Source organism: Rhipicephalus microplus, chromosome 9, assembly GCF_043290135.1.
Source record: "Rhipicephalus microplus isolate Deutch F79 chromosome 9, USDA_Rmic, whole genome shotgun sequence".
Taxonomy (NCBI): Eukaryota; Metazoa; Arthropoda; class Arachnida; order Ixodida; family Ixodidae; genus Rhipicephalus; species Rhipicephalus microplus.
In genome coordinates, this window is record NC_134708.1 from 88,505,827 (window position 1) to 88,511,826 (window position 6,000).

The following is a 6,000-nucleotide window of genomic DNA, read 5'->3' on the forward strand; positions in this document are numbered from 1 at the left end:
GGGTTCCTTAGAATTTATACATGTATAGCCGTTTTTACAAATATTGTTTTTCAGAATTTCGCCTGATGCGTCTATACAGAATCCACATGTTACGTGAGTGAATTAAAATCGCCCATAAGTAACTGCAGAAACTCTGAATGGAGTCCAAAATACTTTCCTTTTTTACTCCAGTCGGAAAGTAGCTGTTCACGAAAGTAAGTGACACGCAGGCGCCTGCAAGTGCAAGTTCCACTACTAGAACTTCGTAAACAGATAATATTACCCGGAAGACAACGTTCACTCTATGCCAAAATTTTGATATACAAAATGCTACCCCTCCTCCTCATGTTTTGCTATCAAACGAAAAAATTTACAATTTTGTAAATGAAAACTTTTTCAGATGATAACCAAGTTCCTTGTAGTACTATAACATCTAGAGATTGTTGAGAGATAAGGTCTCCTTATGTCCTTATCATTATGAGCATCCGACTGAGATCCAGGAGATGAATTATTTAGACAGATAAGGTTTTGCAAGCTTTTGGATAGTTACTCCGATATACGATATAGCTGTGAAGGAATAACTTGAGGCATGGTCTCAGATTTGTTAAGAAGCAGTGTTTTAAGGAAATTTTCTACCGCTCTTTCCGTGAGGGAAAGATTTGACTGAGCCATAGACGCATCCATACCGAGAGCCAGTCGCGCTGTAACTCCTGCGTATCCTTGAGTCCTGCTCTGTACTCCTGCCAGAACTACCCTGCAGGAGCAATGACTTCTTTCAAATATGTCAATAAATTGCAGTTAATTAAAGCTAGTAGGACAGTCAGAATGGTAGGCTTTGCAAATAGTTTGACATAAGCAGCACGACTCCTTATTAGACTTGCAGCCGTTAGCCTTACGATCGGCCTCGCAGATGCGACATCGGACATTAGAGCGGCAACCGTTTTTGCTATGTCGATACCTCCAGCATTTACCACATTGAAGAGGGCGTAGGACAAGCGGTTCAACTTGATAGATTAAAGGCCAGGCCTTGATGTCTGAAGGACGCGATGTTTCAGCTATTGTGGTGATAACCGCCTCGGAAGGAACCCTCACGTTATTGACAAGCCTGTTGCTACGATAGACGGATACAGCACCTGCCTCTGAGAAAATATCCAAAACTTCAGCTAGAGTTAATCTGACGTCTACTTCATGAACTAAGCCTTTACAACAAGCAAGGTGCGAGGAATTAAAGAGCTCACCGAAGATGAGGCAAAATTGCTATACTTAGAAGGTCCTTTATGCAAGCCTGGTCGGGAGAGTATATCATAAGGTGCCGCCACATCTAAATTGACGGACCTCAGTTATCTGATAATGAGGAGTCACCATGAGTAGTTCAGACATGATTGCCTTGGGGTTCTTCATCCGAATAACTCCTCCATTCGTTGGCACCACAGCCACAGGAACGCTGTGGATTCCGGTCCGCTGATAGAAATGCAGTGAAATATCTTGTGAAGGAGTGGAAGCAGATCAGAGGGAAACCCTCTGGTCCGGAGATGACAGAGACATAAAAAAAATATACGTTAAACGAATTAAGCTCAAACTGGGAAAAAAACGGATGCAAGAAACTGCCGGTTACAACACTGCAATCTCAAAGAAGTGTAACACAGCTTTGTCGAACAGCGAAGCGCGAAAAGCGATCAGTCAAACGCGTGGCCGTCAATTCACGTCACGAACTAACAAATTTGATGCATGGGAAGCTAGCGAAACATGACTACCTGCTACGCTATGAGCGTAGCATGCAGTAATGTTTTAAATGACACGAACACGAATATTATTATCGTGTTTAGACATGTCTTACCTTCGTGGTTCATTCACGTCACGTAATACCAAGTTTGGTATATGTGAAGCTATCGGAATAACCACGAGCGCACCATTAGCGTGGCGCGTAGTCATTGCTTACATGGCATGCATGCCATGATTTACACGTTGGAGCATCTCACCTGTGTGCACCTTGCAGCCATGTCATACCATACAACAGGTTTTCCCGCTCAATTTAATCTAAGCGCCAGCCAAATTAATCTAGACGCCAGTCAATTTAATCCAGCCGCCACTCAAATTAATCCAGATGCCATTCATTTTAATCCAAGTGCCACTGAAATTAATCCAACCGCCAGCCGATTTAATCCGAACGCCAGCGAATTTAATCCTGATGACATTGTGACTTCAAAACGACCCAGAATTTTTGGGAATGTGTGGAGTGAATAGCTTTGGAGTGAATTTAACAGGGAAAAACCATGAATGAGTCACTAGTGACACAATGTGTCTCGCGCGACTTTATCACGCCTATCACCCGCGTAAGCACTATTCACACCTTCGACATGCATATCAAAGGACACGCCACCCACACAGTAATAACTTGATACTTATTAACCAGGCCAATGATCTCATCACGAGTGACTTAGGTGACGTCTTCACGCATATCACCCACACACGCACTGTCTTACCCTTCCGTCATGCATATCAAATGAAACGTCTTTGAAGGGGCAGGAGCTTGATGCCTAAAACTCGGCCAAGCCACCGGATCACCAGTGACTCAGGGGACCTCACCACAAATATCACCCGTGCACGTAATTTACTCGCCTGCCGACGTGCATGCCAAAAGAAACATCTTTGAGAGAGCAATAACGTGGTACCTATGACTCGGCCAACTGACTTGATTACTTGTGATTTAGGTGATGTCATCACGCCTATCGCCCACGCGTGCAATGTCTAACCTGCCATCATGTATACCAAACGAAACGTCTTTGAGAGGCTATTATATAGAACGCTGTCAATCAGCCAAGTGACGTGTTCACTAGTGACTCGTGTGACGTCATCGCGCCTGACACCCACGCACGCAGTGTATAACCTAAGTTCATATATATCAAACGAAACGTCTTTAAAAGAGTGATAATTTGAACGCTGTCACAAGGCCCAGTTATGTCATCACTAGTTACTAGCCTGACGTCATCTTGCCTAAGACTCACGCAAGCACTCTGTGACCTGCCTTCATGTATATCAAACGAAACGTCTTTGAGAAAGTAATAACTTGAATGCTCTCACTAGGCCTAGCGACGTGATTACTAGTGACTCATGTGACGTCATCACGTCTATGACACACGCACGCGCTGTCCTAACCTGTCGCCATGCATATCGAACGAAACATCTGTGAGAGAGCAATAATGTTATACTTATGACTCGGCCAACCGACTTCATCACTAGTGGCTCACGTGACGTCATCACGACTAACAGTCATGCAAGCACTCTCTAACGTGCTTTCATGAATATCAAACGAAACGTCATTGAGAGAACATTAACTTGAAGGCCGTTTCAGGCAGCGTCTGCTAGTAAAAAACAGACTGCTCGCGCTGCACAGCCGTTCACCAGCTAACCGGTATACGTAGGCACCAGATCGCGCGTTTCGAATTCAGTCAAAGGCGTCTTTACATGGCTTTTGTTTGACTTGACGCTTTTTTTTACTCAAGTAGATGCGGTGGAAGCAACAGTACCTTCAAGCAGCAGTGTGGTACAACCCAACAACAGCGTCCCATCACTCGTTGAGGGCAACGCTTCTCCTTCATTCAATAAATAGGAATAATGAAAGTGAAATGACAATTAAGCATCTTCCAAACCATACTCAATTACGCAACATTCAACCGATACCCTGACCTCTCTGCGACGCATTTACTCCAGGTCGTCGTGTGGGTAGATGTAGGCGTCTTTTTTGTTGCTTCTCGTGTTTCGTAGAATGCCTTGAAAATGCGGGCAGCCAGGCCGCAATACTGTGAGCGGACAGGCGTTCTACACTAAACAGGCACGCTTATTCTACGCACACTAACCTATAAGAAACGGTGTGGCGTAGAATGTAGAAAGGAAGGCACGAGTCAGGCACAGCATTGAAAGGCGCATCAGCAAATGGCCATTTGCAAATAGCAATAGTATGTATCTCAAGTATGGGGACTGGCCTCTATTACAACGGATTTATTTCACAGGATAACCAGATGAAACAATAGTTGAGCCGAAGGAGTGGTAGACAAATCTTTTTGAAACAAGCTTTGGAGCAGGCAGACCGTGCGTCTTATGCTTGATTAAGGATATACAGTGTTATGACTATAGCCGGATTATATGCAAATGCCTGTTTCGTTTCTTGTGCTCCTATCATGTCATTTTGACACAAGAGCACAAATTAGAGGGCAAGGAGAGCTTTTATAGTGCTTTTATAGTGCCTATATATGCCTATTTCGGACGTTGTAGCCTCAATTCGTATAGGTGCCTGTAAATGTCTGTTTTCAAAATCGACGCCTATATAAACGCTATTTAACCTGAAATTTTGCTTTCAAGTACCACTGGAGCCCGTTATTCATGTTACCCGGCAAAATATAGATTTAGGGACACTGTGAGGTGCAAACTACTCTTTAATTCACGAGTTACTCAGTAAAGTAAAAAGTTGGGCGAGTTGGTGCTGGTTCATGATGATAAGGGGCGCGAAAAAAACGACACACAACAGAGAAGAAGTACACGGGACGACGCGCTACTAGCAACTGGAATATTTTATTCAGGAAACACCATTTATACCGCAGTGACATCAAATTTAACCCAACGAATCGACCAAAAACTACAAATACGTGCTCAGCATGCCTATAAGTAACGTTGCAGATAGGCTATCTCCCCTTCCTGCAGACTGATAGAGGGGTGGCTGATGCAATCAGGCCCCTCCCTCTGGATAAAAAGGGCTTCTATAATCTCCCTCTCCGCTGAGCCCCTGTGCCTGTAGATTACAGTTGTCTGCTCAAATACCGGCTTACAGTTACCCTGATCGCATCCTCTGCAATGCATCGCCAGATGCGTGAACGGCCTTCCTATTAAAGAGCTGCTGTGCTCTCGCAACCGCACGTTGAGGCATCTACCAGTTTGCCCTATGTATGCCTTGCCGCACGACAGTGGTATTCTATATACAACACCACGTGCGCAAGGAACGAACTGTCTTACGTGCTTAATGGCACATCCTCTTTTTTCACACTGCTTTGGCCTACCTGTCTTCTTACCAACCGCTGAGCAGATGCGGCCCACCTTGTTTTCTGCGGAGAACACGAGATCCACCCCATACCTCGAAGCCACTCTCTTAAGGCCGTGCGAAAGCCAGTGGATATACGGGATTTTTGACACTCTTTTTCTTCCCTGCGGGACATTCGTGTCTAGGCCTGTCCCCGGCCGTTGCTTAATGGACTTTTTTATTTTTTCGCAAGCAGCAGCTAAGACACTATCAGGAAACGCCGCGTCTCTTAGTCTTTCCACCTGCGCGAAAAAACTTGTCTCCATAAGATGTGGGCATGATCTGTCCAACGCCGTTTTTAGGCACGTCATGGCAATGCCATTTTTTACTAGGCGAGAGTGCCCAGAGCTGTAATCAAGAAGCGGCTTCGCGGTCCTAGGGGAAAACATCCAACACACGTGTTTTTGTTGGAATGACAGCTGCAAATCCAGAAAACGCAGCATTCCATTCTTCGGCACTTCGCGCGTGAATATCAAGCCTCGCCCCTTATTACCAAACACACTGAGCACTTCATCAACTCTGCTATCAAAGTTGTCTGAATTAATCAACAGCAAATAGTCGTCCACATATCTGTACACTTTTTGGACCAAACCATCAAGGCCAGTTACAAGATCGTTGTCAACTCTGGCTAAAAAAATGTTGCTCAGTACTGGGGCCACTTTGGATCCAATACAGATCCCTGATCTCTGCACAAAGTTCTTACCCTTCCAGCCGACGTACGTGTGTTTTATGTAAAAGAACAATAATTCTAAAAAACTTTGAACAGAGATGCCGCACTTGGTCACAAACTTCATTTCATCATTGTTGCCAATGCACTCTTTCACACTAGTCATCAGTTCATCATGAGGCAGTGAATAATATAAGTCTTCTATGTCGATGCTAAATCCCGAAGTGTTCTCATGGACATTTCCTTTAAGGAAATCCACTACCGTAGACGAGTTCGGAATGAT